This window comes from Diabrotica undecimpunctata, chromosome 8 (genome assembly GCF_040954645.1).
Source record: "Diabrotica undecimpunctata isolate CICGRU chromosome 8, icDiaUnde3, whole genome shotgun sequence".
Classification (NCBI taxonomy): domain Eukaryota; kingdom Metazoa; phylum Arthropoda; class Insecta; order Coleoptera; family Chrysomelidae; genus Diabrotica; species Diabrotica undecimpunctata.
In genome coordinates this window covers 110,177,641-110,190,822 of record NC_092810.1, presented here as the reverse complement: position 1 = coordinate 110,190,822, position 13,182 = coordinate 110,177,641, and the positions used below count along the sequence as shown (strand labels likewise).

The 13,182-nt window shown below is 31.7% G+C and overlaps 1 protein-coding gene across 1 annotated transcript in view; it reads left to right on the top strand.

The window, feature by feature from the left end:
- The first annotated feature begins 754 nt into the window (after positions 1–754).
- Positions 755–13,182, top strand: part of LOC140447836 (uncharacterized) — a 301,409-nt gene continuing 288,981 nt past the window's right edge. The window contains exon 1 of the mRNA XM_072540725.1: positions 755–1,005. The gene's annotated coding sequence lies outside the window, so the exon portion shown is untranslated. The remainder of the gene's footprint in view (positions 1,006–13,182) is intronic.

The window sequence follows — 13,182 nt, the reverse complement described above, 5'->3', positions numbered from 1 at the left end:
CTTACTCTATCAATGGCTTTCTTTAGGTCAATCAGACACAGAAATGCTGGTCTATTATACTCTAGTAATTTACTTTATATCGAATATTGCATCTGTACACGATCTTCCACTACGAAAACCCTGTTCATCTGCTAGACGTATTCTCTGATTTATTAGCACTTGTAAAATTTTAGTTGTAAGTTTTAGCGTAGTATTTAACAAGTTCATACCTCTATTATAGTTTTCTGACTGTTTTTATCTCCTTTTTTGAATAGTAGAATTAGTTCGCTCGTTCTCCATTCTTCCGGTATTTTATTGTGTTTGATATGAATTGCATAAATAATGGCACTGAAAACGTTTTGTTCCCTTAGTTTTTTTAATGAATAAAAGTATAAACTAAGTACGTATTTTATTTCCATTCACACTTCAAATTTGTATGCCGATAGCGTTAATTGAACCAAAGTTTAATAATACAAATACCTATTAAGAATTATTTTGTACACTATTTTTCAACTTAAATAGTTTTTTGCCTCTACTGAAAACTTTTATTTTGGGCACTTACAACGTTATATTTTGGCGCCCCTTAAATATATAAGTATTTTTACAAAATTTATTTATTATTATTTACCACCTGTTAATGTTCCAAACAATAGTTTTATTCCAACCCCTGGTGCCTACTATTACTACAACCTGTCACCCATTCCTCCGCTACCATGAGTACTCCGGCAATTGTTTGATATTGACGTTTAATATTATTCCAAGCGGACTCCGAGTTAGTAGGCCGTGGAGCGACATTAAGCGAAGTCCTACCTCATCGCGGTTGGCGATCATACGTCGATTCACCTGTTGAGTTTAGTTAGCTCTTGCCGTGACCGGCCGGCAGTTGTTTTCAAAGCTTCTTGAACGATTTAAGTGCATACTTCGCCAGTGCCGTGAAACTTGTTTGTTGTCTTACTACGCGCTTTCGAATATCGAAATTTGGATTATCTTCAGTTCTTTCCGTTTGGATATTTCGTTAAATCGAATGTAAGTAGTTTTTAAAAATGTATCAATTCACTCTTATGGAATGTTATCCGTTGCATGCAGTCCGTTTTCTTTGTTACGGTAATTGAGGAATGTCGGTGAGTATAGAATAAGTAGGCCTCATTCTAGCTCACAGCAAGACGGTGTGGTTTTAATTCTTGCAATACCGACGTACCTACGAGATTTCTTCATTATTTTATGCATTTTTATGCATCCGTTATGTTTTCATTGTGGAATTATCTTTGGGAAAAAATTTTGTGGCTGTGTATTTACCTTTCATCCGTAAGATTTGCTTTATAAATTTAGGACATGGAAACAATCATTTAAGAAGAGAAAGTGTACAAATAATTCTGATACAGGTTATAAAAATGCACCTTATGGAATGTATAAGTTCATTAACGAAACATTTTTATTTACAAATGATGGAATTTAATATTTTTTCATAATTATACGTAAAATACATGTACCTAATGACATGGTTTTCTATATTGCGTACCTATATGACATCATTGCATGTTTTGCTTTCTTTGAAAACATCAGCATGCTAGTTAAAGACAGGTAACTGCAATGTTAGAGTCCCGTGGGACGAGTAATAAAAATAAATGGCCTGTAGTACATTTTCTTATTCTTTTCATTCTATATCGACGTATTTTATAACTGTCCTGCTAGTGATTTCATTGTAAACAGTGAGAAGTAGAAGTTTTCATGATATCCAAAAAGTGTCTAATATATTGCATTATGTGTTTCCATTATTAAGAATAAGAATGAAACCTGCAATTTGCTAAATATTATTGCTCCACCTACCTTATAATCTTATTTACAGTTACAGTCAGCCTCTTGATCATTGTTTGTATATGAGCTGCAATGTTTATTTTAGTTTTCTTTTCATATATATTTGCCTATGTCTTCTCATTTTAGTTTTAGAGCGTATTCGACGGCGTCTGTTTCTTAGTTTTGCACCTTATCCATTCATTTTTTGTCTCAATGGCATCCACAACACTTGATTTTCCAATGTCTGTAAAGTTAGCTTATCCATTTTTTAAGACCAAATTCAGACCAACACTATAATATATTATGAAAAGAAAAACTTTATTGCTGTAGTCGTTTCTGAGAAACAGTGAGTTTACGGTTCAGCTACCATAGCCATAGCTATATCTCAGCAAGGAAAGCGGTACAGTTTTATGCCAAGCAATTTATTACTGCAACCGTTTTGGAAAAACAATGGCTATGCTAACTTAAAGGTAAAGCTAGCATAGCCATAGCTCTCACCTCAGCGTGGGGTTAAACCGCGAATGCTTTCTAGATCTTGTTTCTTGGGTGGATCAGTCCCTTTTGATTATGTTATTTTCTTGACAATATTTTTCCATCTTTTCCTGTCTCTAGTTTTTCCTCTCCGTTCTCTGACTCGTGCCCTTTCTAGGTCTTCTTCAACTTGCAACCACTTTGATCTTGGTATTCCCCTTCTCTTTCTTTCTCTTGAATTCCATTCTATCATTGCATATGTCACCGCTTTATCTCCTGCTCGCCAAATGTGACCTAGCCATCTAACTCTGCATTCCTTTAGTTTAGTCACGATGCCTACTTTAAGTTATTTCTTGATCTCTGCATTTGTTCTGCTTCTATATTCATTTTGCTCAAATCTGATTGGTCTCAGTATGGTCCTCATAATCTTTCTCTCCGGTATTCTTAAGTCTTCTTCTTCTTTTTTGACCATCGTCATTGTTTCTCCTGCATATAATAATATTGCCCTAATTATGGTCTTATATAAGTAATCTTTTGTTTGCAACATAAGCTTCATTCGCTGCTAATATTTTTTCTTTTATTTCGGACTTCCTTTCTCCGGTTTTGTTATTGTAACTCCTAGGTATTTGAAGTATTCTACTTCTTCAAACTCAGAACTTCCTATTTTGATTTTTTCTTTCAATGGCTTCTTCCCTAATCTTAATATTTTTGTCTTTTTTTGATTTAATCTTAGTCCTATTACCTCCCCTTTCTGTTTTTTCTTCTAGCACTGCTTTTTATTATTTTCCTGTTCTTTGCAATACTAGGAATATCGTCTGCATATGCGATTATTTGACCACCTCTTGTTCTTGGATTTCCTTTATTTATATTTACATGTAGTACATATTCTAAGGCTAGAAATAGCGTTGTTGATAAGGCATCTCCTTGTTTCATCCCTTTATTTATACTGAGTTCCTCTGTCTCCCCTCTTTGTGTCTTTATGCTAATTTTTGTAACTCTCATTGTCATTTCTATTAGTTTTCTGAGTTTATGTATAATTTTTAATTTTTTAAGTGCTATCATTAATTCTTTTCGTTTTAATTGAATCAAATGCCTGTATGAAGTCTATGAATAACATTTCCAATTCTAATTTATATTCGTTTGCTTTTTCCATTTTTCTCCATCTACTGTAGATCTTCCTTCTGTGAATTCACATCGGTACTGTCCCACTGTCTTCTTTGTGATCTTTGATAACCTCCTTTTTATTATTGATGTCAATATTTTATATGTTGTATTTAGTAACGTTATTCCTCTATAATTTTCACAAATTTGTTGGTCTCCCTTTTTATGTATTGTTATGTTTATTTTTCAATAGTGCCAGTATTTTTCCCCTCAGCTCCCTTCCTCCGTATTTTATTAGTTCCATATTAATTCCATATTTACCAGTGGCTTTTCCATTTTTGCTTCTCTGTATTACTTCCTCCAATTAATCTAATGTTGGTTCTTTTGAAATTTCGATATCTACTTCATCTACTTCGTCTGCCTCTTCTTCGTGCACCGTTCCCTCCTCGTTATTCATTTCTTCTTCCGCTGTTTTCTCCGACAAGAGCTCTCTGTAGTAATCCCTCTATACTTGCTTGTATTCTTGATCCTATATTATCACTGTTACTTCTTTATTTTTTATTCCGTTTGTTTTACCTTTGTATTTTTTGTTTTGTTCTTTAATCTTTTTGTGAAAATTTTTCGTATTTCTGTTTGTTCTTTCTTACTTTATTTCCTGCATTTTTTCGTTTATCCATCTTCTTTTATTTTGCCTTATCACTTTCTTAGCATTCTTTCTTAATTTTTCATATTTTTCTCTGTCTTCCCCTTTATCTGTTCTTAGCCATTTAATTCTGGCTTGTACTTGTTTTCCTGTTATTTCTCTACATTCTTGGTTATACCATCCGTTTTTTGTTTTATCCTGACTTTTACCTACCTGCATATTTGCACCTTCTTCTATTGATTTTTTTATCGTCTCCCATTCTGTGTTTATATCTTCTACTTTATATTTCTCTCTTCATATTTTTTTGTTACTTCTTAATTACTCGTTTTATTGACATTCCACTTTTTTTGTTGGTTTTTCTGTTTTGTTTAAATTTTAACTTTTTGTCTTATAGTGGCTGTGACCATGTAGTGGTCTGAATCTGCACACGCACCTCTAAATGTTCTGACATCTTTTATTGACGATTGTTTTCGTTTGTTAATCATTATATGATCAATTTGACTGTTGTTTTCTAATCTGGTGACCTAAATGTTACCTTATCTATTTTAGAGTGTTCAAATTTTGTTGAGCTTATTAACAATTTTTTTCTTTTGGCTTTACATAGTCTTTGCCCATTGTCATTCGTGTTTTCGTGAATTGTATGCTTTTTTGCAATTTGTTGTAAAAAGTCTTTTTTTCCAATCTGGGCTTTGAGGTCTGCTGGTAGAAATATGACATCTTCTTTGGGTATTTTTTCTATCTCCTCTTTGAAATATATAAGTGGCGTACCATTTTTGTCTTTAAATAAATTGTGACCATTACCCGTATGTACGCTAATGATGAATATAAAAGTTTTAATTATATGACAAGAAATAAACAATAACTATCTCTTGAAACCCAACAAATTTCATTTGTATATCTGAACCAGTTTCAACAAACTAATTTTAGATTTCAATACCTTTCAAAAATTTCGGAAGATCAGAAAACGAACCATTTGCGGATATAAATTTATATAGTAAACTGTAATTATTTTTTAATGCAGAATCACTCTCTGAAGTTTTTTGCATTTATAACAGTCTGTATATTATACAAATATGTAATATTCAAATGCACTAAAAACAGACCTTTTGAACCTTTGTAACTCAGAAACAATTGATTTATGAGTCTTGGGGCACAATGAACTTTTGTTCAGCATGATAAAGGCTGTCTCTCTGCAAAATTTTCAGCCATTTTAACGGAAACCAGTTTTACATAAGCCTAAGAAAAGAATCTTTTTTTATATGTGACTTCAGCAATTTATTTCATTTTGCTTTTGTGTTTTATTATGAAACTTCATATTTGTATAACAATAAAACACTGAAAACTATGTTTTCAAAACTTCCAAAAAATTTATTATACTTAATATCTTATCACTTAAGTGATCTATTTCTCAAGTGATCTATTTTTGGTATGTGTTTACACTTTATACTCTTTAACTGAAAAAGCTGACGAGGGGAGAACTGTTTGTCTTAAGTTGGTCATTTAGAACTATGTCTGTATTTTTTAATTTGTTAATTTCAATAGATTAATAAAGATAACTTAAGACTTTTATTTTGGATGCGAAGAATTTAAAATTACATTCTTATGTAGTTTTTGATTTAAAATTTTATTAAATTGTTTATTGCTCATTCTTTACTGCTATTTGCTTAATGATATTTAATTCTATCTCAAAGTTGTATTTTGACATCGGAATTTCTATTAATTTTTGTAACATGCTATGGTACATGTAACAGTATAGGTAGGTTTATGAAATACGGAGAACTCCTGTTTGTTTTTAAGTGTGATAATTTTTAAATATAAAAAATTTATGGATTTATGTTGTTCTGTTTCTATTGTAAATTCAATATGACTATGGGGTGAATTAATATACGATAAAAATTGGTCAAGTTGCCTGTTAATATTATTAATAATCCATAATCCATAACAATACCTGATAGTAAAGGGAATTAACCATTCTAAGTCATGCACTGTTATTTGTGTACAATAATATAATGAAGTATTATAATAATCAAATATAAAGTATTTTATTGTTATATAAAATGAATTTATATCAAATATCAAGTAACGGTCGAATCCATCACTTCATATTTGTTTTTGTTGGCCAATAGAGTCTGACTAATATTTTTGTTTTTCTTACTAATTTATGCGTTTTATTTTTTATCTTTATGTTTTCTTTGTAGCATTTTTCTGTAACATCTTTGGGGAATTAAAACGTCTTTGATTTGAACTTCTCCTTTCTGTTTATTATTTTAGTTCCCAATACTACGTTATAGCTTTTGGTATATCTTGCTTTAGCTTCGTCCAGCTTGTTTCTAGTAATTTTATGGATTTCTTATTACTAAAAATGGGAAATAAAAAGGTGGAGATCTGATCCGTTATAATGTACAGTCAATTATTGTCATCAAATAATTATTATTTAACAATTTAAATATTAAAATTTAATTGTTAACGGTACAATGTTCATATAAGACACGCAGTTTTGAGATCATTTTTTTATAATTTTCTAAAACATTGACAAAAGTTATTGTCTTCTATAAGTATGTACTTAGTAACCGCATTGTATAAATTCTGAAAAGACAGCATCTTATCTGACTACAGTAACCGTTTCTATTAGATACTATTAACTTTGTATCTAAACTTTATTTTGAAAACCGTTAAAATCTACGCAATATTAAACATCTCATATAAATAATGCAGTTAACTCAGGAAGTTTTCTTCGTTGCAAATATCTCAAATTCTTAATTATCTAATCAGTTAATGATTTAATGAATGCTATTAGACTTACTAATGAATTAAATTTATGTCGAGGGTCAAACATTTTAACCTTTTAAAGCATCTTTCTCCGTATGAATATCAAGGAAATTTATCGTTAAATATTATTTATTTTTGCTGTACTTAAATACATTTTTTCTTTTATTTAACGGTAATGATTTAATATTTATTACAATTTTAATGAAAATAAGCCACAATTGAAGGTTAAAGTAAGTTTATTGACGTTTCAATTTCCACTTCGGAAATCGTTCTCAAAATACAAACATTATCAAATTAAACAAATTTTGGTTTTTGTTACTTGTTGAAAAATTCTTCTGATAATTTAATATTATCTGACTCATTTATATTGACAATTCAGACATATATTATACATTTTAAAGTAGACAACTTTAAAATGATATTGCCAATATTGCTGAGTTGCGTTCTTGGGACAACTTTATTGTAAAATAGTCCATTCGATTACATGAAATCAACTTTAACTTGAGAATATCCGTCAGAAAAATTATAGCATATTATAATTCGTCTTTAAAAAGACATACACATGCCATGATGACAGTAAAATTCTCGTGTTAGTGATTCCATAGTAAATCATAAGGAAAAAACCTAATAATACAATCCCAACATGGTAAGTATTTGGTCTTACATCTAGTTTATTCTCAATGAATACCAAATTCTGATTTTATATGTTTGTTATTTCAAAAACATAAATGATGTATCCGCGATATGTTACTGACTTACTAATACTGGTATTTTCCTTTTATTAACGTCCTCTTTTAATATGGGTAACCAGATCCTACTGCATTCTCCCGAGGAATTTGCGACACATTTGGTCCTCTTCTTCTTCGCGTGCCATATCAGAATTATCCGACGTTGGCGATCACCATTGCGAAGGTTTCTCGGTCTTCTGCAATATGGAATAATTATCCTGCATGTATTATCTGTTTCCATTCACGAATGTTTTTTAACCAAGAAACTTGTTTTCTTCCTACACCTCTACGGCCCTCTATTTTGCCTTTAAAGATCAGTTGTAATATTTTATATCGACTTTCTCTTACTATATGTCCCAGATAAGACATTTTTCGATGTTTAACGGTCTTTAGCAGTTCTTTGTTGACGCTCCTTAGTACTTCTTCACATTTGGTCTTATTTAGCATAATTAAAGCCGTTTCTTTGATTTTTCTCATTTTACCATCCGTTTCTTTTAGGAGTATACTTAAATCATTCCACTGAACCCTATGTTCATTATCCCATGCGTGTTTACATATTTGAGATCTATCAAATTCTCTATTTTTAATATAAGAATAATGTTCACTTATTCTAACATTTAATGGCCTTGATGTTTCACCTAAATAAAACTGATCGTATTCACAAGGTATTTATAAATATAATTCTTTGTCCTTTCTTGTTCATTGTTAGATTTGGTTTTAGACAAAATAGATCTTAATGTGTTTGTTGTTTTGAATGCTGTTGAAATGTTGAATTTATTTCCTATCCTTTTAAGTTTTTCTGATAATACTTTTATGTATGGTATTGTTCTTTTCCTTGTATTATTCCTTGTGTATGCTGTAGGATCTCGTTCTAAGTTGTTCTGTAATATTCGGCCGATTGTTGAAAATTCCTTATTTATGAATGATAAGGGAAGATCATTTTTTAATAAAATAGATGTTAACAAATGTTTTTCCTCCAAGAACGAATTTTCGTTAGAAGAAGCAGTTTTGGCTCTATCGTATAAGGAGTTAATAATGTTTTATTTTGAAAACGATTTCCCAAGTAAAAATTGAAACGTCAATAAACTTACTTTAACCTTCCGACCTTCAAGTGTGGCCTATTTCCATTAAAATAGTGGTAGTTATTGCGATTTACAATCAACCCCAAACGAGCTTCATCACTCCACAAAATTCCAGTTAAAAAGTCATAAGCATCTTTCATCATCACTTGTATTATGGCGGTGAAGGTGCGACTTTTATCCAAATCGGTGGATCGCAGTTCATGAACCAAACACAGTTTACCTGGATGATAACGATGATTTTTTAAAATCCTTTGGACTGTAGTTGAAGACACTCCAGTTTCTGTAGCAACGGACATTGTGGACACGTGTGGATTAATCGTTACATATGATAAAAAATTCTCCAAGTTTTGTACGGTCTATATTGATTTGACATGAACTCTATGTTTACCGTTCGGAAATGAACCTTGCCGCATCTTCTCCTCGACCATAGTAAAACATACCTAAGATAGTGTTGTTTTTTCTGGAAAGCGATCCGAGTATAAGGCTTGAGCATTACAAGCAATTTTCTACATTCCAAAGAACCATTTATACAAAGCAAAGAAAAATGGATAGAAGAAAGACTATTGACGGAATGAGAACAATCAGTGCAGACTGGAAAAACTGGACAAAATTGATAAGCAACAATTATTCGAATAAACAATCTGACACTAAAAGGAATATCGATTCTTGAGAAGAAGTATAAGTAGGTCAGTTAAACCGAGTTTGTTGTGTTAGCGTTAATACACCACTTATTAAACCAATTTCCTATTTTATGTATGTGTTGCGACTTTACACAGAAGTGTGTGTATCTGAAGTGAGTAAATAAGTTTGTATAGTAAAATAGTTCAGCTGTATATTTGTTCCTATGAATGAATCACTAAAAGCACTAAATCTACCCTTTTTCTGCAGCAAGATGAATCGTTATTTAAGGTCCACGGCAACGAATATGATAACTACGATGATCGTCGAGCTACCTGGTGCCCAGGATTGACCTCGTCTCCTTGAGTATGTTAATTTCGTTCTAAAGCAGTCGGCAGTTATTACTTGGGGTTTTCTAGGTCACTGAACACGAATATGATAACGACGATGGTCCTCAAGCTACCTGGTGCCCTGGGTGGACGTCATCTCCGGGAGTTTTATGGTATTTTCATTCTAAATCAGTCGACAGTCATTTTTACTCGAGGGATTTCGAGATCGATGATTAAGAATATTATGAAAGGGATGTTTCTCGAGCTACCTATCGAGTTATATGTTATTTTCATACAGAATCAGTCAAAAGTCATTACTCTGGGGGTTTTAGGGTTGTTAAAGACGAATATTACGACGGCGATCGTCTCCAAAGTATCTGGTGCCCAAGGTGATCTCGTCTCCTGGAGTTTCATCTTAATTTTATTCTAAATCAGTCGACAGTTATTACTGGGGGTTTTTGGGGTGACAGAACACAATTATTTCGTTGATAAATGACCTCAGAATGTTTCATGCAAATTTATATAAAACTTCAAAAAATTATCCAAAACACTATTTTTTAAATTTGGCGCTTTTAAGTAGTTGGTAGCACCGACGAAGTAGCAGGTAATACATGTTATAATCTCTTCCCTGTAGCAGCCCCCGCCCTTTATTTTCACATGTGCTTTTATACTTCTCACACTTACTAGTACACAGATATCCTCCAAGTTACATAGTTAAAGTCCGTTTTTTTCTCCTATTGCTATGCTATGTCAAATTATTATGAAAATCAGTTTTTTTATATAAAAATGTGGATATAGAAAGAATCGCTTGGTTTGTTATTTTACACGTAAAAATTATGCTGTTAAAATTGCACGAATATGAAGAAAATCAATTATCTGATACAGAAGATGAGGAAGAAATAAATTTGAATAATACGATTATTTGTTACTAATCTTTTTTTACTTAGTAAAAAAATATATATTCAAGAAACCATATTGTAACTCTTTTTTATATCACCCTTTCATAAAAATCTTAAATAACAAATTAACAAAAAACTTCAGGAGAAGAGGTCCACGCTGAGCACCAGTTATGTTGATGATCATCGCCGTCCTAATATTTGTATTCAGCAACTCCAAAAACTCCACAAGTAATGACTTTTGACTAATTTCAATTAAAAATAACATTACTCCCTAGGAGACGAGGTTCACATTGGGCATGAAGTTATAACATTAAACTCATTTCTGTCAATATTTTTTTAGTTGCAAATTTTTCATTTTCTATGCAGTTTGGAAATGCATTTTTCTTATACAAAAACTGCCATTTTCATTATACCACCATGAATTTTGTTCAAAAACTTTTCTGGCACTTTCTTAAATCCAATGCAAAAACTTTCACAGCGATTATAACTTTCGTTGATGCTAAAAAACATTATACAAAGCCATGGATTTTTCGGTTATATATTTTATTTTTTGTGAATGGTCCCAGTCTAAACGATTTTATTCTGATACCATCGTAGTTGTTAGTTCAGTCGGCAACATTTTTTTACATAATTTATTTTAAAATTCAGTAAATATTGTACTTATTTAAATAATTTATTCTGTACACTTGAAATCACATTATAATGATTGTTATATAATACTAAAAATTACAGAAGCATCAAATTGTTGTTATTTGAGTGTTATTTTTTCACGCCGATAACCAAATTTATGGTATAACGTCAAATGTTTATAAATTATACTCAATTTATAAGAAAAATAAAAAAACTGCTCATTTATAATAATTGCTTCGTCCCGACAGAGAGACGTTTTTGTATGTTTAGTTATTGATGTTTTTTAAAGCACATTGTAGATTTTATTTCATAATAATCATCACCTCCAATTACATAGTTAATATTGCAATTACAATGAAAGTAGAACTTTTGCATACCACTTCTTTTGTAGATCTCTATTTTTTTTAATGCATTGATTTTTGTGTCTGTGCATTTTCTGTCTTTAATAAGTGTGATGATTCGGTCTATTTTTTTCAAAAGTTCCTATTTTTAGTTCACAATCTAATTACATTATTTCTTTTTATACCTTTTATTGTTATTATATATAGTTATATTATAGATAAGTTATTCTATATTTCCTTTTATCTTCGCTTCACATTCTGGACTGTATTGCATGTTACGTTGCCCATCGTTCTCTTGTGCTTCCTACTTTTCTCCTTTCTAAACATTTCTACCCGTCTCAGGTCATTTCTTTTAACTTATACATGGGTATTTTGCATATTCCTATAGTTTGATTGATCCATCTTGTTGGAATTCTTTCTCATGATCTTCGGCCTTCTACTTTTCCTGGGATAATATGCCTTTTCATATTTTCTGTCTGCTCTCATAACATGTCCAGAGTATTTTAATTTTTGGAGATGGACTTTTCTGAAGAGCCGCTTGCTGACCTTTAGTTCATTTAAAATTGTAACATTCTTCTCCAACAGAATATTTTAGTGGCGTCTATCTTTCTTCTTTCCGCTTATCGTAGGATACAACATTTATATATGATTTAGATATGGACAGCTGTTAACGGTAATATTCTTTCGTCCGTTATTGGAGAGTTTCCACTCAATTGTGTTTTAATAAAAGCCTTTGTTTTTTTTTGTGTGGCGACATTTTAATTTCGGAGTAGGCGATAAATTGCCGTTGGTGTATTTCTTTTTCTAGTTTGTCTTCAGTTTCTGCCACTAACATCGTCTGTTTATAGGAGTGAATTCAAGACAGATTTTTAGTAGGCCCTTTTCATATAAAATAGACTTTTTGATTTTTTATTTTATTTAAATATCCATTTAATTGATCCCGTTTTGCAAAGGTTTGAATGAATCATAATTTAATTTCTGAGTTGAACCGTGCAAGAATTATCGCTTTAGTTAAAGAAGGTCATATACAGTGATTCGTGGTTGAAAAAGTGGGTATTCCTCAGAGTGATGTCCCACGAATAAGGAATAGGTTTCTGGAGACAAATTCGATATAGAATAGAGCTCACTCTGGTAGACCCCAAGTTACCAATGAGCAACAGAATAGATATATCAGAATTTTCATTTTAAAAAATTCTTCTATGTCTGTACCAGCCCTCCAAAGAGACTTTAGGCGTGCTACATGTGTCAGAGTATTGTTGGCTACAGTAAGAAGAATTTTAGAGTAAGGTTTGAGAAGTCATCGACCAATAAGAGTTTCTCAGCTACAACCTAGACATGTTTTGCCCCGCCACCAGTGAGCTCAAGAACACATACAGCTCCCTCAACAGTTTTGGAATTGTGTGCTTTTTCTTCAGGCGAGGCCAGAATCTGTTTAAATATTGATAGCCGGCAAACGGTTAATGACTCTCTTGAGACAGAAGGTATTGGCGTAGTTTACGCTGTGTCAAGGTATGAACTCCATTGAATACGCATTAGATGTGCACTCCAGGGCTATTCATACCTGAAGGAATCCTTCTAGAACCCATCATGCATTTACAATTGCCTGTAAAGATCAATGGAAGAATATGCCACAGGAAATGATTGATCAACCTGTTAGCAGTATTAGAGCTCAGATCTGGGCTTGCATCGATACCCGTGTTTTAAATATACGATATTAAGATTGTTAAATACATTTTAATTCCAAATACATTTTAGAGTTTTTCATCATCATCATTGGTGCTACAGCCCTATAAAAGAG